Here is a 25,411-nt window from a genome sequence, read left to right as displayed (position 1 = left end):
ATATATTTTGCACTAACTATTTTTGATAACTCAGACCAAATAAATTGTGTGTTTTTTTGTGAATAAAAAGAAATATTTGATATTACACAGCTGTTCTGTGGGCGTTTCTTAGATTATTGGAGAATTCTCCCTTTTGTATCATTGGGAACTCCCCTTTCATGTTGTTTGACTATATTTAACAAAGTTTTATACTTTTAACTACTGTGTCTGTGCTCTGTACACTGCAGCATACATGAACAATTGGAAAATTTAGAGACTCTTTAATATTGCTCCACCGTTACACCTGCCTTGAGGAAGCATAACTTTTTGATGCAAATCCCTCTTTACAAATGTTAGAGAATGGGGATTTGTGTCAAACCCCATGGGAGAATGCAAGGGAACAACCATATACCACCCATTGAACACTCTATTGACACAAAGTAGTGCATTGCACTACTTTCCATGCATATTTCCACCATGATTTGCCCTGGAAGGTAAATCTCAACATAATGCCGCCCAAGGTTTGTGTCACTTTGTTAGTAAATTTTCCCTTGATGATTATTATGGGGACTTACTTATCTGTAGCATTAGTATTACAGGCTTACAAAAAAAATGTATTTCAATCTTACTGGATGCTAAAGCTAGGCTCTTTGTGAAGGGTCTCACCTGCTAGAATATTATTAACCAGACTGCGATTCGCGGTTGTTTGTCCATAAACAATCACTCCAATGAGCTATAAAAATAATCATCATGTTTATATCTATTTTGAAAAATGCATTTCATATGTACACATTATATTATGGTATATCTTATCTGGATGTAAATTGTTTTAAATTAAAAATAACAAAAGACTTGCTTATTCACTGTGTGCCGTGCTAGTAATGAAATTTTCAGCCATGTTTTGAAAAGTCGGCTGGGAAAATATTAACAAATAGGATGATGAGATTTCCTATTAATTGGACTCCAATGTAATAAAAATAGGTTTGCATTGCAATGTTTACAGATCAACTGTGGTAGGATTAAGATTGCCATAATATTTACTTGAGTTAAGAGACCCTGTTATTCGAGCTCCGTTTATAAGAATTTGAATAAAACAAAGTAAGGTCCAGAGTGAAAATCATAGTGAAACTACTATTTTGCTAGTGTGGCACGTTTATTGAAACTCTATAACATATTATATTGTCATGGTCAGAACTAGGGGGCATATTACCAACCAATAGAGATAATTTTTGTCTCTAACTTATTTAGAGACAAAAATTATCGCCGCACATCGGCGATTTTTATCGCAGATAAACCTTGCTATTAGCAAGGTTTATCGCAAATGCGATAAAAAACGGCCGCAATGCATGAATATCGCTGAAAAGTCAGCGATATTCATGCATTATCGAGCAAATGCTCTTAGCCATGTTATCCACCTCCCATTGGATAACATGGCTAAGAACTGCTCAAGGCAGGTGTTAGCTTTTGGAGATATTCACGCTTAGCGCGAATATCTCCAAAAGTTGGTAATAGGAGATAGCGATGTTAGCGACTGTTTCCAGTCGCTAACATCTTGGCACGCCCACTTTGCATGTCATTAGTGATAAATATCACTGACATGCAAAGCGGGGCCCAAGATGGTCGCTATCTCCTATTAGCTGTCGCTAACTGGTGTTAGCGACAGCTTGGTAATAGGGAGATAATTTTATCTCCGCTTTCTTGGCTTTTAAAGCCAAAAAAGCGGAGATAAACCCCCTTGATAATATGCCCCTAGAACTTTTGCAGAGGTTTTATTTGAAATGTTTTGCTGAGCTACAGTGTACACATAATAAACAAATCTCATAAGTTATGTTTTAAATGTGCTTTGAAATTGTTAAACAACATTCAACACTACAATCCTTTTGACGATTGTTGACGAAGAAGTATGGAATGATGAAACGAAGTGCTAGTGTATCAAGTATAATTTGATCTTTTGATGTTCTTTGTGGTGAAGTCCTCTTTTGTGGGTAAGCCATGTGTTTCCATGAGGGTGGTATGCCAATAAAACATATGCCTTCACCACACATGGCTTTTCCATGCAGACTTAACAACGCAGATGCCTTTGCCACCCATGCTGTTAACACTTATGATAAGTGTTATAAGGTAGCTGAAACCCCTATATATATTAACTTTAAAAAAACAAAGGTTATAGGGAAATTATAGTTAGGAAATACAATTTTAAAAATATTAGAAATTCACTGAAAAAACAAAAGGTTACAGGGGCGTTATAGTTAGGCTCACATTTCGCACATACATAACCAGAAAAATTCAAAAGTTATAGTTACCTGAGCTAACTATAACTTACACTCTCTCACATTCACTCACCCATACAGCCACTCTCACACCCACTCATTCACCCATACATCCACTTACACACCCATTCATGCACCCACATATCCACTCTTGTACCCTCTCACTCACCTATACTTGCACATATGTACCTGCTTAGTCATCCATACGCCAAACAATCATGCACCCTCTCATTCACCATTTACAGCCACTGACATGCCCACGCAGTTATTTATACAGCTACTCATTCACCCTCTCATTCACCATTACAGCCACTTATACACCCACTCACTCATGCATACAGATACTCACACAGCCACTCACTTACTCATACATTCACTGACTCAACCACTTGCTCACCAAAATAAAAACTCACACACCCACTCACTCATGTAAACAGTCTCTCACATACTCACTCACTCTTCTATACACCACTTACACACCCACTCACTCACCCATACAGGCACTCCCAAAGCCACTTACCTTAGTATACATGTTTAACACTCAATAACTTTTAGCAAACACTCACAATTACTGGATGATATCATCAGTGATGTCATCAGTGATGTAACTGGCCATGCCATGAATGAAGTAACATGTGAGTTCATAAGCAGTGCATTGCAGGGGCATAAGTTATAATTAGCTCAAGTATTTATAACTGCTGACTTTATCTGGTTTTGTGCTAGTATATGTGAGCCTAACTACAACATTCCTGTAACCTTAGTTCTTTATAGTGAAGTTCAACAGCTTTTTTAATTTCATAAATATAATGTCTCTGTAACCTTTGGTTTTAAAGTGAATTTCTAAGGTACTTTAATTTTATTTCCTAAGTGTAACATGTAACTTGAGGTTGGGTGTGTGAGTGTCTCAGTGGGTGTGCAATGGGTATGTGAGGTTCTGAGTGGGTCTGTAAGTAGCTCCATAAGTGTCTTACTGGGTGTGTGAGTGGGTGGGTGAGTGTCTGAGTGGGTCTCGGAGAGGGTGCATGAGTGTCTGAGTGAGTGTCTCAGTGGGTCTGTGTGTGGGTGTGAGAGTATCTGAGTAGGTTTGTGAGTACCTCCATGAGTGTACGAGTCAGTCTGATTTTTTTTTACAAATATACACTGTTCTGATATTCTTTTCATGATGTGCTCTCCTCCTACTCAGTGCTTTCTGTAGACCAGTGCATCAGTGTCTGAGTGGGTCTGTAAGTGGTGCGTTGGTCTCTGAGTGGGTCTGTGAGTGGCTGTGTCAGTGGCTGTATGTGACTGTGAGTGGGTGCATGAGTGTTTGAGAGTGGGTCTGTGAGTGAGTATACGTGTCTGAGTGTGTCTGCGAGTAGATGTATGAGTGTCTGAAGGGGTCTGTGAGTGTGTTTGGGCATGTGAGTGAATTCCTGAGTAACTGAGTACATCTGTGAGTGGATGTGTCAGTGTCTGAGTGTGTGACTGGGTGTCTAAGTTTCTGTGTGCGTGTGTCATTAGCTGAGTGAGTGATTCAGCCACAAAGGAACCGCACATACCCATTTATTCTATAAGAGAGCACAGTTTTGCACAAAATGTCGTGCTAAATGAAGTACTTTCTACTCGTTTGTTACCAACTGCTACCTTGTTGGGCAAATTCCTAGTGTGTAGTGTACACTACAGCTCCATAATGGACCACAAGGAAGTGTCTTCAGTGACCTTGTGTGCATTTGTCAATGTGATTGTTTGACATGTGTCTTTTGAGAAATAAATAACAAACTCCCTCACAACCTCTATTTCATTAACTTGTTAGCATAACATCTGGTATGGGCTACACCTTATTATTTGCACAATTCAACACTTTGATAATAAAGTTTATTTATCATAATTTTATTGTTCAAAAATAATTATCTCAAAATTCATATAATTTTCTTGAAATTGTTTTTGATATACGACCTTAAAAACATACACTTTCATTTATATGTAGTATTTTTATACATGGTTACAAACTCACAACCCATGGTAAACTAAGTATACCATGCGGCTCCAGACCCCTGAAAAAGTAATACAAGACTATTTTCCTTATATCAATTCACAAACTCACTTAATCACAACCAAACCAGACGTGGGTCATGTGCTCACTATGACACTGCAACAAAGCTGTACTTGACTGACAAACCCCAGTCAGGGTGAAAACGGTCTTAGGTTACTCTGGTTCATGGTGGACCTGGTGTGCCAGTATGGGCTGGGCTATTACTATTGGGTTAGAGTCATGACGTGTTTGCATATGGCTGGATCCACAATGAGGTGGCATGTTGGGCAAAAAAACAATGTGTTGGAATGCTACCCCAAGTGGTTGTAAGTGAGTAGACTTATTGCAAGTATTCTGCCCATCACCTGTTGTGTGTTTGATGTATCCCCCTAAGTGACAAAGGTATGGCCAGACGTGGATCTATCAGACACCGCCAGGCATATTAGGATGTCTGCAATTCTATGCTTTTCCACGGCGGCTTTTCCGCCGTGAAAAAGCATACGGACCTTCACTTCAGGGGCCCGTTGCGGGCCCCCTGGGTGAAGGGGTGGTGGGGGGTGCACATGGGGGGTACCTATGGTACCCCCCTGCATTTGCGTGCACAATGCAGCAGGCACCGCGCGGTGCCTGCCGCTTTGTGCACGCAAATGCTGTGCATGCATTTTTTACATTGGGGCGGGTGCAGCTTGAAGCTGCACCCGCCGCAATGTTAGAGATAGAGGATGTGACCGCCACCCTGGCGGTCACATCCTAATCAGATCGGAGGGAACGCCGCAGCCCATGCGGACGTTCCCTCCTCCTCAGGGGTCGTGGACGGACTCAAGTCCGTCCGCGATCCTAATCGACCCCTAAATACAATGGTTCTGTGGGTCTCTTTTGGTACAAGCCTATGCCCTCAACACTTTCTATGTCTCTTGTGCAGAGTCGTATTTGCTTGCAGGGCAATCAGGCAGTGCCCAATGTGCTTTCCTGACAGGTCAGTGTGTGGACTGGTTTTATGGCGTTTGTGGTCCTATCCAATGGTTTGCTGGGCCTGAAAGAGGAAGGAGTTTTGTACCTGTGCATTCTCAGGCGGAGGAGTGGGTTTAGGCGGAGCCTGCATGGAGTTTATAAGCTAATATCATTGAGGTAATCAAAGTGTTGTAGCCGAGTGTAGTTTTGAAGATTATTTATTAGTCTTAGTTGCAGGATGGTATCCAAGTACAGCAGTCACACCAGGAGCAGCCTGCCTGCTGCTCAGCCCATACTCCAACTTTCACACCTCACCACAGAGGCACCCAAGCATTCTTTTCATCATCACCACGCCAACATTCCTTTCAGAACAATCACACTGGTTGAGCAGCCAGACGCAAGGTAGCACGGGAGATGCATGAATACATAAACTAGATATAACATAACCTCCCCTTTAGAAAAAAACTAAAATGTAAGATACTAGGTGGAATCTACTATTCACATGTATAAACAAGTAAAGAGAAATGTGTTCAATACACGTGGATGCAAAATAGAACAAAACATCCCTTGAAGAACTAAGCAATAAAAAAAGCAGAGTGGATGCATACATAAATACTTAAGAAATATCACCCATCCTCCCCCTATAAAAACAGATACAAATATAGAGAATGAAACAATATTGTCTCACACACCACATGCAACTGGATAGCAGACTGAGCAATACTCACAAAAACAAACTCCAAGAATGAAACTGAATCACACGAGAACACGCAGGAGAAATGGGCAAATAATGTAACGTGTAGCCATAGGTGACACCCCCCCCCCCCCCAAATCACCATCCCTAATGTAAGGTGAACAAGTGAAACATGTAGACACAGTGAATTGCACCCTGTTCAGAGGTCCCTCATGTAAAGGCATGTAAGGGCATGAAATGTAAACTGTAGAAATGGGACTTGCACCTGTTAAGACATCCCTCTTGTAAGGGTTTGTAACATAAACTGTAGAAATGGGACTTGCACCCATTAGACATCCCTCATGTAATGGTCAGTAATGTAAATTGTGGAAATTGAACTATAACCCAAATAGACATCGGTCGTGTAATGGTAAGTAACGTCTAACCTAATCTGGGTGACTCCCACCCATTTAGCTATCCCTCACGTAAGGGCACGTAGGCAAACAAAAGAAATGGGCAATTTGCACCCATAGAACAATCCCATGTATAGGATATGTAATGTACAATGTACCACCTAGCGCCAGATGTAAAATATATTGTCAGCATAACAACATACCTTAAAATGTGAACATGTAGCAATATATATGTTGCAAGACCACAAACAAATGTAATGTAGCATGTGACCGAACAAAAGTTGTGAAACAATACCATGCACACAAGAAAAGAAATTCCCCACAAGGAATTAAATAACACTACATGACTTTATAAACACCGGAAAGAAAACATGCACACGATAGGACTAACACACATAACTTGTAAATAATTTGTCACCGCGGAGATAGACCAAGAAAAACACAACCCATGAGCATGCCCAGGACATAAAAATGTACAATAATGCAAGACTTGGCATGGTAATAAAACAATGACTAAATACAACAAAAGACTTCACCGGGGAGTGACCTCTCACCCACGTACTGCCATACTGGACACAATCTTACCATGTGTTCTGCTCTGAACTGCACATCGTGTTCCGTTCTGAAATGCAAAGAAACCACACTAACAAGTGTAGTGACCACCAACAAGAATGTACTGCAGACATCTCAATACTGAGTAGCTGGAAACCAGAATGTTCCCAAATAAAACAAATGTTTCAAACTTGGGTGTTGCAATTAATTCGTTAGACAAATCTCACATGATTTAGAGCCAGCAGTATTTGCCAATACCCATCGAATGAGTGTCACAGAGCTGTCTGAATATCCACTAGCAAATCCAATGTAAAACATGGAAAAACATAGGAAAGTGATAAATGGGGGGCCACCAGATACTAGTGATGGAGCAAGGACTCGTAGAAAAGAGACTTGCTCGGAAGCAATCCTCTCATTTTACTTCTAATATTGTCTTAACCATGCTTTGTGTAAATTAATATACTCAACATTGAACATAAAAGAAAGAGAAGCTTGCCTACGTGTATTACTAATAAGTAACTCGAGCGAAATTTCTACAATGGCTGTTAACAGGAAAACTTTATTGCGCATGTGTCAGCTGCATCTACGCAGTATGACGAGCTGTCGCTTGGAGGGAATTTATTGCGCTTGCGCAGACACTATTAAAATGGCTGCTTGAGAACTCACATTCTGAGCATCTGCTTTGCTGAAACTAACAGGAGCTATTTTACTAATGCTAATGCGGGGACCATATTAAAAAAATGAATGGGATTAGAGTAGAGATAGGTGGTATACAGTGAAACCATTTTATTTTGTAATTCATATTTGTCTTTCTGACTTTCCCATTAGTATACATGTGGGCCTTTCATGTGAATCTGGAGTCTATAACCCACCTGATCTCTGCGCATGCGTGATGTAAATGAGCCTGAAGAAGTGATGTGACTCTTGAACACAGTCCAAGGTCGCAAAGGATACATACTCTCCGAAGTCTCTAGAAATGAATGGGAACACATGAAAAATATACTTTTGTGACTAATAAGATGTGAATACGGGTAGGAATAACGTTTTATGAATACAAATTAAGGGGTGGGATCTTTGAACAATGAATTGAAAGACTAAATTGAAAAATAAGCATGGTGTGATGATCATTCCCCATTGCCTGACCAATCAGAGTAAGTAATTTTACGATATTGAAACATTAATGGGAGGTACATAAATATTGTAGTTAGAGAGACACAGAGACAGAGGAGAGCATGAGACCGGGATGCCGTCCGAGCGACGAGATGCTGATGCCACTTTATTTTAAATGAATTTACTTAGAAGAAGATCGCCGAAGAATCTCGAGGAGGAAGAGTGTGTCAGAGAGGGGTGCTACACAATCGTAGGTGGTAGAGAGGTCATCTATCCTGTCCTGATGCCTGTTCTGAAGCCTTTGTCGCCTGATCTTTCCCAGGGGAGCCTGCCCTGCTCCTTGGCCAGGGGTTGGTTTTCACACCATCCTAGGTAAATATCTAATCTGTGAATGTGCAGATGTTCTTTTCTCTCTAGCCTCTCCCTTCTGAACATAAGTCATTGCAATTCTATGAAGTATGTGTTTGATGATTGATTAATTGAGTTTCCCTTCCTATGAGTGACGGAGTCTGTACAGTACTTTGTAAGTGGTTTACATGAAGTTAAATTAGATAAAGACTTAAACATTTCCAGAGTCTGTGGTTATTTCATTAGAAAAGAGATAATTCATGTCATTTCACCATCAACTAGTTCAACTAATGGTACATTGACCAGAGGAAAGAACTTTTTGATCAGTGAAAGATTAGTTGAGAATAAGAGGTGACTAATCTTGAATTGGTAGAAAATCATAAACAATTGACTCCAGCGGTTTATCGGCCGGGTTGGGTGAGTATGTGTGTTTATGGGCCCAGGTGAATATATGGTATTGGAGTACCTGTTGCTGGTGACCCACTGGATCACTAGTACATTACCAAAGATAAGTGGATCACTCACAGATATTCCTTTCCTTCAGTAGGAAATGCCGAGCAGCTGTACCCTGGGAAACTGCAACGTGTGGTCGGTTTTGAACCTCCTTACTCCCTAACCCACACTGCTGACGGGCTAGCCGAAAAGGCAAAGAAACATCCCATGTAGTCCAGCAAACATCATAACCACGGAATTTGAGCACTATCTCAGCTCCAAAGATGACGGCATGCAGATATGACATCTGCCGGGTGGCTCCACGTGTAGCCTCACAACGTGCATTCCTGAACAGCTGGAGAGGCGTCTTCTCACGTCATCGACGCGGCAGAACTCCACCATGACTTAGAGCATCCACGCGGGCATACAAAAGTAAGAAACATTTGTGCATAGCACGCGCCGCTGTTTCGGTGCGATTTAAAGTTAAACAGATAGCATGGGCGAGGAAAAGATGTGGCGCTGCCACCAGAGGGGCTGACTCGAGAACTAGGGATCACGGTTCAAATCTCGGGATCACGGTTAAAATCTCGGCAGCACTGCAACACCCTGTGATTCACTTAATCTTTCTTGGTGATAAATTCTTATATATGTATGCTGCAATAGTAAAAGGCAAAACTATATGAAAATATAGTTCCACCAAAGTGGATGTTAACTATTTCAGTGTCAGGAAAGTGATGGAAGACCCTTTTAAGTTTATATTAAAGGAAGCAGATTTCTCAAGCACAGTGCAAACGCTGCTGGGAAGCTACTTTTCCTTGTCAGTTTAAGCAGGCTCACTAAATAGAACACAACGTGGCTGGTGACAGACAGTACATTGAAACTTTAATCCAAACAATGTAAATAGATGCATGCCGTGGCTAGGGCCGACCAATGTAGAAGTCACTGGTGGGGAAGAAAGGCTTTAATTTTAGTTTCCTCAATTTTCTTTTCATCTGTACCACACAGGGTTTCTTTTCCTCAAATTGTTGCCCAAAAATGTAATGATAAAGTTCAGGTAGCTTAAGATGATTTATTTAGTATTAGGTGTGGCATGGTAAGTTCATGTAGAGGAGCCCCACCGGGAGCAGCCTGCCTACTGCTCAGCCCACACTCCAATTTTCACAACTCACCACAGAGGCACAGAAGCATTTCATTTATCGCCACCACACCAATATTCCACTCAGGACCCTAAAACTGACTGATCAGCTGGGACCCAAGGTAACAGGGCAGATACATAAATACATAAACAAGATATAACAATCATCCTAATAAGTCCTCTTTAAATTTGCTCTCCCTCTCTCAATGAGGCAGAATGGCAATTTGTCACACACATGTCCCTTTAATTTAGTAGATTGCAACTGTATAGTTCAGAAAGGCTGAATACCAGGGATTACAAATATACTTATGGCACATTCTGTGAAATTAAATCTGAAAATAATTGCTTTGATGTCCGCTTGTGACTGGTTTTATGTGAAATGTGAGCTGCTGGCTGCCTTTATCTTATTTCTGCAAGCTGAGGCTATTTACACCATGGTATCTTCATTTGCTAGGAAGGTTGTGATCGGGCTCAGTCACAGGAGACACTCACTTTTATTTTAATCAGTGTGTTCTTGGATAGGCCATCGGTTAAGTAATTAATTTCTGGTTGGATTTAATGTTTACCATTTGCCAGTGATGTTGGAAAAAAGTTATATAACATCAAAAAAGATGTTTTCATTAGTAGTTAAAGTCTAGCATGTGTAGATTGTCTACACCCAGGTTACCATGCTCAGTTTAAAGTTGGCAATACAATGGTTTGTTTCCTGATTTGTTATGGTGTAATAAAATAAGCAAACACAAGGAGATAATGGAAGGAGTGCTGAAACTTTTCAGACACGAAGTGAGCTAAAGAATGATGTTGTATTTAACCCAGAACTGGGAGGGAGCGTTTGAAAAGTTTCAGCACTCCGTCCATCATCTCCTTGTGTTTGTTTTGGTCACTCTAGGTTGACAGGGTATGCCCAGACGTGGGCCCCTTGCTCACTTTGCCCCTGGATTCAAGCTAGCCTGGATGATGAGGGGTGTTACCCCGAAACCATCCAGGATGCTTGTTTCTGGTCCAGGGAAGACCTGGCTTGGCAGTTCGGGATGGACTGTTCCCATGAGGAACAAGGTCAAGACTGATTTGCATATGGCTGGGTTGGAACTATGGTGGAGAAGTGGGCTAAAGAACAATGGTGAAGTCAACCCAGATCTGTGACTGGGGGTGAGTGTTGGAAAAGTTTCAGTGCTCCGTCCATCATCCCCTTGTGTTTGCTTTGTTCGCCCTAAATTGGTGGGGTATGCCCAGACGGTCCCTTCCTCACTTTGCCCCTGGATTCAAGCTAGCCTGGCTGATGAGGGGTGTTATCCCGAAACCAGTCCCAGGATGCTTGTTTCCAGTCCATGGAAGACCTGGCTTGGCAGTTAGGGCTGGGCTTTTCCCATGAGGAATAGGGTCAAGACTGATTTGAACATGACTGAGTCAGAACTCGGGTGGAAAGTGAGCTAAAGAACGATGTTGGATGCAACCCAGATCTGGGACTGGGGGTGAGTGGCTGAATAGTTTCAGCCCTCTGTCCATCATCTCCTTGTGTTTTTAATAAAATAACCTACACCCCCTTGATAACCATAGAGTGGTTCTGTCTTTCGCCAAATGCGTTTTGGGCTAGGACGCCCTTGTTCACTGGCAGCATAAGGCAACTCTGATTGATTAGTAATGAATAAAGTGCTATTTTCATCAACCCAAGTGGGCATCAGAGTTGACCCAATGATTAAATGTTATTGTTAGTTCCACTGCATATAACAGCATGCCTGGAGGCTAGTGGACGGGGCTAAGATTTGAATAAAGGCGTGACTACTAATCAATTAGAGTTGCCACATGCTGCCAGTGAACATGGGTGTCCTAGCCCAAAACGCGTATGGCAAAATTAATTGTATGCATTCTGATGAGCTATGTTGCCTGCTTGCTGGCCTTGGAGGGAGAGGTGGTCCACGAGTGAGGCTCTTCCCACAAGAGAAAATTCATGTGCTTATTTACCCCTACATATATATAATATAGTATATGTAGCATAATGATTAATGGAATGCTCATTTTTGCGCACACATGATTATGTATTGTTCTAATGAATTCTATGCGTGCTTTATGAATATGCAGTGAGTAACTCCAATATGGCGCTCATGCTAGCTATGGGGTAGGTGTCCCTTCTTTACTTCTATGTATGTGAGCAAACCTTTATTAACATGCCGTTCTCGATGTGTCATGAACACCGAAGAAGGCTTCACGCCGAAACGCGTTTGTTTAGAGGCTGTTGAAAATAAAAATGTCCACGAACGCCCCCTGTGAGTGCGGTAATTCTTTTTGTGAAACGAAGAATTAGAGCAACTTTATATAGAGGTTTTGCGACCACCGCGACCAGCACCCGCCTGGGAGTGCACCGTAATCAAGTGGAAGCTGAGCATGACATGAAAATACGGAGCACCACGGCAACTGCTGGGCAAGGAGGAGTTACCATTTGGGTTGGACCGGAGGACTGCCGAGACAGCAAATGGTGGCAGGAGTCCGAGGATACCTCCAACGGTGAGCCATTGCATTTAACAGCAGCAATTACAGCGGCAAGATGTAGGGGCGCCCAGTGAACTTTTTTAATTCAAGCCCTAAGACGTTTATCACAACAGGCATGTTTTGCGAGACCTCGCGACGGGAAGCGGCGAAAGATATGTTTAAAAAGCAGGGAGGAGCGGCACAATCCACTGCACCAGCCACACAACAACAGGGCAATAAACTCAATGATATTTTGATCAAGATCGAAAGACTCTATGAGTGTGAAATTCGTAAGTGGTGGGAGGCCATCAGCTTACAGAGCTACATAGACAAAAATCGAGTTCCAAGGGGATTAAGAGTGTACACGGTCCCTTCTTATGAAAATCCTGACCCACAGCTCCTCACGGACTGGGCGGAGCATACAGCTCATTACTGTGAAGGAACTTTGAAAATCCTAGTCAAATATGCCTGGAGTGACCGGGATAAGGCATTGGCAGAAATTAAGGATTTGGAAGAGGGTCTGAGTGAAGAGGAAGACACTAGCTGAGTAGAAGAGCTTAAGGGGCAAATGAAAACAAGACTATTAATATATGAACAGAAGATCAAAACAAGGAAACAAGAAACGTTTAACAGTGTTGAAAACGGTTACCTGCAAGGACGGGTCCTAACGTTTGCCTGGAAATTTGATGCCCCCAGAAAAGAACTGCACCAGAGAAGGCAATAGATGACAATGCCACGTGTGGAAACCTCGGAGTCCGAGGTTACAGAAAATGACTCGAGTGATGAACAAATACATCAGAGAGTGGAAGGGGGAAGAAGTGCTCTCCCTTTTCACAACAAGTTCAAGATCATCCGCCAGTCCTGGTTGCGGGGAGGGAAAAACAAACCCCCAGAAGGACCTGCAGAAAAACCCGCAGAGCAGGTGGGGGCAGGAAGAGGAAGAACACAGACATGGGCAAACAGAGACAAGAATAGATCCAACAAGCGCTAATGGAGACTACTACTCTAACAGTAGTCAACCTCACTGACAAGTCTCTCACGGATACCGAAACTAAACTCTTGAGCCTTGGATTGACATTTTGCCCGAGCAGCCATCTAGAATACACCCAAACTCGGATAGACCTTTTCAGTTTCATACGCAAACTTAAATTACATAAGTACTTCAAATTAAGACCTCATACCAAGGACCCTAAGGTAGTGCCATCAAGGTTAAAAGCAACTGACATTTTAATCTGTAAGGATTTACCGGGTATGGTACTTCTTGAAAATGTAATGATCATGGCAGAGAGGGCAAAAATGCTGGGAATTGTACAAGAAAGGGAGAAGAGCTCATTCAAACCAATATTGGTGTTCAATCCCAAGATGCCCCTGGACGCAATCAATGTTTTTTCCGAGGTGATGATAAATGATCTTCTAAAATTTAGACTCAAAGGTAACAACCACGTGCACAGAGGCTACATTACACCTATGGAAAAAGTGGCACTACAAGGTCTAATGAAAGACACCACAGTCATAATAAAACCTTCAGACAAAGGTGGAAATGTGGTCCTCCAAACAAGGGAGCAATATCGTAAAGAGGCACTCCGTCAATTATCGGATGATAAGTACTTTGAGAAATCTAATAGTGATACATACAAACAGAGTGTGAAACTGTATGAGGAACTGATACGGAAGTGGTATGACAAATCCATGTTGGGGACAGAGGAGCAATTATTCCTTCGGAGCAATAATCCAGTGGTCCCCGCGTTTTACCGTCTTCCTACACTACACAAAGACAGCCAACATCCACCGGGGAGGCCTATTGTGTCTTCAGTCAATAGGCTAACAGAACATGTGTCTATGTTTATTGACAACTATTTATTTCCTTCTGTAGCCCAACTTGAATCTTACACTAAGGACACTAAAGACTTTATGAATAAGATTGCCAAACCTACTTGGGATCCCACTTACCTGCTGATGGTGTTGGATATCACGAGTTTATACACTTGTATCAAACAAGAGCACGGTTTGAGTGCTATTCAACATTACCTAGAGAAACAACAGTTATGCTATGCGGAACATAATCTAATGCTACTTGAATTTGTGGAATTCTGTCTCACAAACTATTTTCTTGTTTGAGGATCAATTCTTCAGGCAAGTGTCTGGTATAGCTATGGGCACCTGCTTTGCCCCCAGTTACACAAACTTGTTTCTTGGCTGGTGAGAGGAGCAGGTGCCCAGGCTATATGAGGGACAGAGTAGTGCAGTGGCATTGGTATATCGATGACCTGTTAATTGTGTGGCAAGGGACAGTGGACACGGCTCATCGATATATGGATGTATTAAACAAGAATGATTTCAACCTGCACTTCTCCGGTACAATAAGTCCAGTGGCAGTGGACTATTTGGACCTGAGGGTGTTTGTGGACAATGGCGAGTTACACACAGCACTTTTCCGTAAAACCACTGCCGGCAACTCTACTTTGTTTGCCAGCAGTAATCACCCACCCAAGTTGATTCAAAGCATACCATATGACGAACTCCTAAGATTAAGGAGGAACAGTTCTAGAGAGCAGGACTTCAAGGTGGCTGCCACGGAGTGCATTGCAAGATTTAGTGTGAGAGGCTATGATCTGGGTGCCCTAGATAAGACTCTGTGCAAAGTCAGAAAGATCCCTAGGGACAAACTCCTAATGGATAAACCAAAGGAGGACGACATTAATAAGAAAGGCAAATTTCGTATGATCACTCCTTACTCTTCAGAAGCTAACCATTTGAAGAAGATGGTCAAAAAGAACTGGCACATTCTTAGGAACGATAGTGTCATCAGAGATGATATACCAGCACATCCACTGGTTACATTCAAGAAGGCTAGGTCCTTACAGGATATGCTGGTGAGGAGTCACCTAGAAAAAGTCACACCCAGAGTAAGCACCTTAAAAGAGATGAAGGGATTCTTCCCTTGCAGCAGGTGCAAGGCGTGCGCCGGCAGCAAGAGGGTTCTTACGTATAATCTACCAGACACAGGGAAATCCAAAGAAATCTCCAAATTTATCACGTGTAGTACACCGTATGCAGTATACTGCCTAGAGTGCCCGTTTGGGCTTCGCTATATAGGCAGCACCATTCATCAGCTAAAAATCAGAGTTCTGGAACACCTCAGAGCAATAGACAAAGCTGATGCTGCCTACCCTGTGGCACGCCATTTTTGTTGAATTTCATCAAAGCGACAGGAGTAAGCTGCAATATTTTGGTTTGAATTATATTCCAATTAACATCAGAGGGGGGGACAGACAACTTAAGTTACGCCGTTTAGAATCAAGATACATTTTAGACTTACTCACTAAATTCCCAAAGGGTTTGAACAGTGGAGAGGAGTTGAATGTACATCTGGGAAAATAGGTTAGTAGCCCTTTCTTGTTTCAGATCAGTTGACTGTCTTCTATTGAAGCAAACATGAATTTAATGACTACCAATTGAATGATTGTTTTTAGATAAAAGTGACTGGCTGTACATTTGTATCTCTAAATAATGTATGAATTTAGACCTCGCAAACACTACAGGAAGGAAGCTTATAAGGAAGGGACACCAGCCGATCCACGGCGAGATTTTGTCTAGTTTTCACCCCTTTTTCATTGGACAAAGTTTATGCCGATAAATGGCTTTATTACGTCAAATGTAGCATAATGATTAATGGAATGCTCATATTTGCGCACACATGATTATGTATTGTACTAATGAATTCTATGCGTGCTTTATGAATATGCAGTGAGTAACTCCAATATGGCGCTCATGCTAGCTATGGGGTACTTGTCCCTTCTATGTATATGAACAAACCTTTATTAACATGCCATTCTCGATGTGTCATGAACATCGAATAAGGCTTCACGCCGAAACGCGTTTGTTTAGAGGCTGTTGAAAATAAAAAAGTTCACAAACACCCCTGTGATTGCGGTAATTTTTTTTGTGAAACGAAGAATTTTAGCAAATATATATATACTAAAATCAATTAATTATGAGTTCACCATCCAAATTTCGTAAAGCTATAACACAGAGTTTCCTTATGATTAAGCACATGGAAATTAAAAAGTTGGACACACAGAAAACAATTAATTCATCTGTACTGGTTCTTAACATTTCCAAAGCCTCTATATGCTGTCTTCTCCCTATCATACAGCAGACAGTTAATATTCATTTCCAACTTGGATCGACAAATGCATTGCTAACTACAACAAAAAACACATTCTATTGATTCGGTCTCTGTTTTGCATGTTGGACGTCTATTATTTGCACAATATTTCTAAAATCTCATATCTGAATTTGGCATACTGTTACTTAGCCGTTTGGCACTCTAGATTATCACGGATGGACTCAAATAAGGGTATATATTTATGATGTAGCGTCCGGTCTGGCAGATTCGCAGATTAGGTGATAATTGTATTGCAATATTTCTTTAAGAGCTAACCTAAGGCTCCTCTGTTTGCTGCATTCTGCACCAGTGCAAAAGCTGTCTTAATTTTACAATGTAGGCAATCGGATGCTGGCTAAAGCCAATATACAGTGGAAGATAGGGGACACTCGGTAGCAAGTTTACTAAGAATTAAAAAAATCTATTTTCCACCACAGTTAACCTATAATCCTTAATATGGCCCTATAACTCAGCCCCATATAAAACCATTCCTTTAGCTTTTCTATGGCATATTTCTGAATCTGGTGAAACTTTAGTGCGCTTTTATTAATCTGTGACATCCAGGGTAGGTTACTATTCAGCCAAGCCCTAACATAGTAATAATGGGTGACAGGACCTATTGTTTCTTTTCCCACTTTTATGGAGATATTTTGCTGTTTATACCGATTAAATGACATATACATATTTAGGTTTCGTCTGCACAGCGTTTGCACTGTGCTTGAGAAATCTGCTTCCTTTAATATAAACTTAAAAGGGTCTTCCATCACTTTCCTGACGCTGAAATAGTTAACATCCACTTTGGTGGAACTATATTTTCATAAAGTTTTGCCTTTTACTATTGCAGCATACATATATAAGAATTTATCACCAAGAAAGATTAAGTGAATCACAGGGTGTTGCAGTGCTGCCGAGATTTGAACCGTGATCCCGAGATTTGAACCGTGATCCCTAGTTCTCGAGTCAGCACCTCTGGTGGCAGCGTCACATCCTTTCCTCGCCCATGCTATCTGTCAGAGAGCTCTTTCCTTCTCCTGGAGCATGATTGATGAAAATAGCTCTTTATTCATTACATGAGCGAAACCGATGCATTACAAATACTTTTTAGTTTAAGTCCAACCCTTGTTTTGCACAAAACATCATAAACCAATTAACTCAGGCCTGTAATCTTAAAGGGGCTTTTGAAATTAAGGGCATGTCATCCGCAAATAGCGTTGCTGCCATTTTTTTTGCTTCCATATTTAGCTCATCATTTTAGGGGGTATCTAGATGCTTCACTACTTCATTTATATATAGTGAAAAAAGCTTTGGGCCAAGACACATCCCTACTGGACACCCTCAATTGCAATATGACTAATCAATTCGCCCTTGCTACCCACCTCACTGGAACACAGTTGATATTATGCAACCTTATTAATATCGATAATATAGTATCTGGTACGTCCATGCTTTGTGGAGGGGAATCAGTTCAAGTTCTTTATTCATGCTTAATTACTTCAAACATTTGCATGATTTCACTACAAGCATTAAAATAGTGTGGAACAATTCTTAATGAATGGGTTTAAAACTAATAAAATCCCATAACTTAAAGAACATGACATACTTAAAATGCCACAGCAGTTTAGTTTGTCACATGCACCAAATAACATGTGTCCCAGGGATGGGGATTTACACACTCAGATATTCATGCATTTAGGGGCAGATTTACAAGAAACTAACGCATCTGTAAAGATGTGTCAGTTTCCCTGCCCCAGCCTGCGATGCCCTTGTGCCACCATGGATGCGCTGTATTTACAATACGGCACACCATGGCACAAGGATTGACAGATGCGTCAAAAATTCTGGTGCATCCGTTGGCCCGAGTCACACATTGCTGGAGTTGTGTCGCAAGCATGACACAACTCCAGCAATGAATGTTGAGGCCTCTACTCATTGTACTGCGTCACTCCTTATGACTGCTTCAAGCAGGCGTAAGATTTTGATGCAGTGGCGCAGGGAAATCTTGTAGATTTTGCTGCGTCACTTTTACGAGGCTTTCCTGCGTGGGAACGCCCACCCTGCATACATTATAACTGACTTAGGTATAATGTAAAGCAGGGCTTTACAACATGACGCATCTCCCTAGATGCGTAATGTTGTAAATTGGCCGCAATGTTTGCACCGCTGTTGTGTCAAAAAAAGTGACGCAATGGCAGTGCAAGGAGGAGCAAAGGGCTAGTAAATCTGCCTCCTAGTTTATTTTCTGCCAGCATCAGGAATTTCACCAGGCACATGTTTAGAACAAGATTATTCCGATCTAAGGCTTGAATAACAGTTTGCCGGCATGTTTGTATGCACCTTAGATTAAACAGTTGCCGTAACCATCTTGTCTTTCTATTAAAAGGGTCTGGCAAGTGTAGATTATATGGATTAAAGAAATATCTTCTATATTGTACAACCTGCACAAAGTATTATCCCTCTCCTAAACCCACGTCAAAGCTTGGCCAGAAGACAGCAGATAGCCTAGAGGATATTGAACAAGGGGTGTTATTTGTGACTTGATTATCCCGCTGAGAAGCACAGTGCTGTGTAACTATTTATGATCATCCAAACATGAGATCTGATAGTTGGAACCAATTGATCCTGGTGGCACGAGACAGTGTTCTCAAACTCCTAATATATTTACTAAAAACTTGTAAAGTGACCGGTGCATTCTAAAGTTCTTGTGCTCCTAGGTTAGTAAGGGCATTTTCTATATACAATTGAGCAGGGGAGTTGGCATTCCTGTGTGACAGTTCGGCCCAAAGCAGAGGGTTTCATGAATCATCTTTTGTTGATCTCAGTTAATGGTAGGCCTCTTGCGTTTGAAATAACATATTTAACTGATGTCCCATGCCCACTACGTCCTCCTATTTTCCAGATATGAGACTTTTAGATTTTCTGCCTATGTTAACTCTGAGGTATTTGCATTATCTGGGATCAGGGCACCACTTTCAATTTGATTTACCACCTTTCAAAATTATCTTGACTTAACATTTTAGCTTCAATTGCATGAAGGAATTTAAGCAAGAAATAATCCTCATGCTGCCAGAATAATGCATAGTTTAAGGCGAGGAATCCAATTAAAAGCTGACTGAAGATCGGCAAATGTCATATAAAGGTGTCATTTTCCTAACGTAACAGTTTTCCAGAAAGTTGGGCATAGTCCCAAAAATTGATCAGTAGTACTGGTTTTAAAACAGAAGCCTTCTTATAGGTCTAATAGAATCCTATTTTCATCTACCAACTCAAGGAGTTTCCCCAGTATGTGATGGCAAAGAAGCTTCAGTAAACTATTGGTTAGGTTGATGGAGGAAAAGTGGAGGACTGTGCCCTCACGTTTTGTTAGCAGTAATCCGAAAATGAAATGCAGACGTTCTTTGAAAGTTTTATGTGTGTAGTTTTTATTTCATGTTACATCTGTGGATAGAGGACAGCCGACATGTGTTTCGCCCCCGTGGCCTATAGGCCGTGGGATTTTTCAAGGCAAGAGTCTGGTGTTGGCGTAGGTAGAGATCATGATTCTCTTAGAAAGCTGGTATCTCGTCTCTGCGGTCCTGGAACAAAAACCAGTTAGGTTGATGGGCCTGTAATTTCATGGATCTTCACAGGTGCTGTTTTCATGAGTCAGTACAATCTCTATCCCACATCAAGATTTATGTATCTTAGCTCAGCCAGCATGCTGTTCATTAAGATTGGGCGCCCATACATGGGGTTTTCATACATGTAGGTTGCCCAGTATTTTTTCTTACCCCGGTGCCTTCCCATTGGTTATCCCATAAAAGGAATCATAAGGCTCTTCTAGTGGCATCACTAAGGGACTAGATGTTCCTTTTATCACTTGTAAATCAGTGTGAAATAATGCACTATTCTCCTTAATAGTTTCCAAATATAATCCTTCAAAGTGATCAACCCATGCCGGAGGTTGAATATGGAAGTACTCCTTTAATGTAAGTTGGGAGCTACCACATGCCAGAATAATTTACTGTCCTCATCTGTTCCTACTACAGTCAAAGCATGTCACATTTCATTCTCCTATTCTGAGCTAGCTGCCACCTGAATGCGTTTGTGGTTTATCCTAGCAAGTTCATTTTCACACGTTCTTTGATTTTATTAGATGATATAAGAGCAGACTTAGCTTCTCTATGCTGTTTGTTGAACCAAGAGGGTTTGATGTCCTGCTTGGAGTGGTCTTTGGTTCCCAGGAAAGTTTTTCTCTTAATAACACTTCATTCATTGCTCCATTTAAATCCTGTTACAATGATCAACCAAGATGACTGCCTGCAATCAATTCGAAACAATCCAATAAAGTTTCTGACTAGACCTTCTTATTCAAACAAACTTTATGCTAAACAATAATACATGATCAATATTGATATATTTTCCTTAGAATTAAATCGGTGCAGTGTGTCTCAGTGAGTTAGTTGTCAAAGTTTTGATCCTCTGCGGGATACAGAGGTCTCATCAGGACAAGTGGATTGAGGGGACATCAACACTAGCCAAAGATTAGAAAATGGTGTTGGTCCAAGGAGCGGGTGACAGGTGATAGTGATCCCCAAGGTAGAAGAAACATGTACTTACTCAGAGGACTTATCTGTACCAGACAGTGACTGCATTCTTCCCGCACTGTTGACACTGCTGCTGGTCATTCTGTAGGGAGAGGCTACAGGTCTCTCTGTTCCAGCAACAACACTCTTATTTGGGAGTGCATACACTACTCGGGGATCACTGTAACCTTTGAGTAAATAATTGTTTCTTCTACACAGGAGATCACTATGACGTGTGTCACCCACTCCTAGGACCAACACCATTTTCCAATTTTTTGGCCAGTTGTAAGTACAGCTGCCAGCTACATAGCACCTATGCTGCTCTATTAAAAATATATAAAATACAATTATTCATTAGTTTAACTTATTATTGCAAGCATTTGTACCCTTTGTGTGTTCTTTTTTTGTTTTCTTCTTTTCATTTATGTGGCACAAACATGCAATAAAAAATAAAATATAAACCATCCGACTGACTTTCCAAGCCCAGTAGAATTTGCCTGTGCTTGTTTTTTAATGATATTTAACCGCAAGTTACACTTTGCCTTTTCCCACCTCTTACTAGTGTTTATTCTCAATAGCTTACCTATTCTGTTCGACCTCCGCTCTGAATTCACGGTTATCTGTCACCAGAGGACACTTTTTACACAGAAGCAGGTCTAATTGGGAAACAGTAGGAGAGCACAGAGGAAGAGGGAGGGAGCACAAAGCGCCAAGAGAATATGCAGCTGCGCTGAGGTGCAGTTCAGAGAGTGTGAAGTTAGGCAATTTGCGCAGGGCTGATAATGCAACACGCAACATTTCTGACAGTACTGTGTCTTAATTAGAAATGGATATTCCCCTTTTAATTGAATGAAGGAAGGAAGGTGTACTGAGAAGAAGTAGTGGGATTCGGAAATACATGTTGCCAGAGTCTGGCTCAATAGCATAATCAGCCCAGCACACATTAGGCCATGAGTCCTCGCAAACATTTTCCCAGGGGCCCAAAAATGTGGTCTCTGGTGTGACCAAGGGCCACACAAATACCAGCAGGGGGTGGTCGGCTGGGTGGGAAGAAGGGTAGGTGGATGTAGGGGAAGCGAATCATGTACGTCTAGTAGCTGAATTTAACAATTCCGGTTTTCCCATGTGACCAAATTGGGTGATCCTGAACAATTGTTTTATTTTACTTTCCCTCCTTTTTCTTAATTTCCACGTGTAATAGGACCTCGAAATCCATGACTTCAGATTGTACACTGCACAAAGACTTTTTCTTTATTTCATTTCATAAACTATAATGTTATTAATGTATGATAGCAACCCCAGCCACCCAACGGGTGCACATGACAACTGACTCGTCTCTTAGTTTACTATTGGCATAGTTACCAGGGTGGTGGGGAAGCATAAATGTTTCTAAATTCATGTTTGCACACTATCACCATTTAAAAAAAACCAAAATACTTCTCAATGGCGTGGCTTGAACACCATCCAAGATGGCTGCCAGGTGAGGAGGGTCTGCCCCGCTACAGGACGACTGCGGCTTTTTGGCGTCTCTTCACGCCATTAGGATGGACAGTTTTTGGTGGAACGAAAGGAGTTATGAACTGGCCTGATGCACTGCAGTTTGTAATGAGGCATTTGTGTCTTTTTTCTTGGCTGCAGATGACGCCTCAGCAGCGGTCACCATTGTGAGAGCTGCACTCATATTAGGTAGTAGAGAATGGAGTTGTGCTCTATCATTAAGAGGCTGAGAAGGTTTCTTTGACATTACTTTCTTTTTTTCTTATTCATTTTGGATTAATGCGCACTGATTTCCCTGAAAGACATTTTAAACTTTGCACTTGTCATACTCAGCTGGGAAAGAAACATGATACATAGGAGCAAAGAGGAGTGTGTTTTTGTGCTGTGCAAATTGTGGTAAGAGCGCCAGTAGCTAAAACATGCTGGAAGGCTTTCTCAGGAACTGCATGCAAGTGGACAAAAGCTGTCTAACCAGGAGACAATCGCGAGATGAAGGTGTAGGAGTTTTCAGAAGTTATTATTAATTAGTAACACTGAGAACTGGTAAGAAGCTTCTAGCATAGCCGGCAAACATCCTAAACAAAATGCCAAAACAAGCTGAGGAAATTTCTTAGAATAAGATATACCCTAGATAGGCTGCAGATTTTACGCTAGTTTTTTATTTTGATTCCTGATGCCTATGTAGAGTTGAGGCTTTTTTGGGATTTTGTGTGGCTCTTCACTTGTCTGGCTTGGTTAGAATAACACCAGAGATGTCATAAACTTCTGACAAGTTGCATAGATTGTTTATGGGAAATCTATGTCTTTACCCCTAAAGGGCACTCCCCTGAAGGTTTATATGTTGGTCCTGTTTCAAAAGCACTGTTAGAAGCCCATTCGCTTTCGTCTGAGGAAATGGTGAATTCCACTACTCTCTGCAGTGCCTCTCGTTACTCTGCGGGAACCAAGTCTTCGTCGCCCTCTTCTGCATATAAGAGGTTGAAGCAGGATCCTCCTTCACCTGATAAGTCAGTGTCCCCTAGTCCTGCAGCGATGTTGTTGGAGAAAATTAGTGCATTATGTCCTTTTATAGTAGAGATTAACAATATAATACAACATCTGGATGACAAGTGGTCATTAATGGAAAATCAGGGAGGTACGATGGAACAGCAGATTTTGGATTTGCATGATGAAACTCACAAAATTCATTCTTTGAAACAGGAGGTGCGTATACCCCAGCAACACACAGAAGATTTGGAAAACAGGAATAGGCAGAATAACCTCCATATTTATGGCCTGCCAGAAGCTTTGGAAGGTGATGGTCCTGTCTCCTTTTTTACCTCCTTCCTCCCAAAATTGTTAGGCATGCCTTCTTCAATCTCAATTTTCATCCATAGGGCTCATGGGCTTGGGCCTCGTCCTTCTTTGTCTGCATCTTCTGCAAAACCCAGAGGTGTATTTAGCCTTTTTTTTTAATTTACAGACTTACTGGCAGTCCTTTCTGTGGCTAAAGCAAATCATCAAGTTACTTGGTTGGGTCAGAGAGTCTTCCTGTCTCAAGATGTCTCCAATGTAACTGCAGCAAGGCAAAAGGGATTTCTTAATGTTCAAGCTCCCCTGAGTTCTTGCGGAGCCAGATATGGTCCTTTTCACCCCTGCATTTTTAAAGAGACTTTCCAGAATAATACTACGATGTTTGAGGATCCAGCAAAAATGTATACAGCCACATAATTTGGTTAACATGGATACTGCTGGTCCTTCTAATGGATGATTTTATTGTTTTTTTCTTAATTGTATTCTCCTTCATTGACTCCTCAGCTGGTTTGAAATGCTGTGCTTGACTTAATATATTTTAATTGTATTTTGTGTTGTTTTTATGCCTTCTGAAATGCCTTATAACATCCTTTTTATTTCCTTGCAGATTTGACGTATGTATTTGTATTAGTTTGGTCCATCTTCTTAAGTGTTTATGGTCCTGGCGTGGCTTGGAATCCTCTCCCCTTGGGTGTGTCACAGTTGTGTGTGTTGTCACCACTCCTTTTCTTTTCCCTTCCTTACTTCCTCAGGTATGTTACTTCAGTCTTCTCTGTGGGATATGTGCTGTCACTTCATTTGGATATCATTTCTTCCTTATTACCCTTCCCTTTTGTTTCCCCTAGTTTTCATTATTCTTCTTTCTTTCTTTCCTATCCATTTCTCCTTTTTCCTTTCTTTTTGCTCTTCTGAGTTTTTTCTTTTCCAGGTTAATATTCTCAAGCAATGCTACCTTTGCCTTACTGATTATAATTCCGTCTAATATCATGGAATATTAAAGGATCTATAAATCTAGTTAAAAGGCAGAGGATAATTTCTCATTTTGGAAAATGTAATCCAGATCTGTTTTTTCTGAACGAAACCCACCTCACGGAATTGGAAGCTTTAAAACTCAAACGTAACTGGGTGGGGAATGTGTTTGCCTCCCCATCGCTAATTAAAAATAATGGAGTTGTTATATTGTGTAGGAAATCTCTTAATTTCACTCTTATTTCATAGGAAATAGATGATGCAGGTAGATGGGTTGTTGTTACCTGTCTTACAGATAATATCCCTGTTATGATGTTAAATTTGTATGCCCCTACGATTCTGGATTTCACTTTTTTGGTCTTCTATTACTAGGAAATGTACACTATATCATGACTCATATCTCATATTTTATTCTGGGTGGTGATTGCAATCAGGTTATGGATCCCTTTTCAGACAAATGTTCTTGCTCCCAATTTTTAACACATAGAATGCATAAACAATTTCATTTGCCCATTACTCAAGGTATTTTGGTAGATTCATGGAGGATCTTTAATCCTACTGGCGGGACTATACCTATCACTC

This window comes from Lissotriton helveticus, chromosome 9 (genome assembly GCF_964261635.1).
Source record: "Lissotriton helveticus chromosome 9, aLisHel1.1, whole genome shotgun sequence".
In the NCBI taxonomy this organism is placed as follows: domain Eukaryota; kingdom Metazoa; phylum Chordata; class Amphibia; order Caudata; family Salamandridae; genus Lissotriton; species Lissotriton helveticus.
This window is presented reverse-complemented; position numbering follows the sequence as displayed.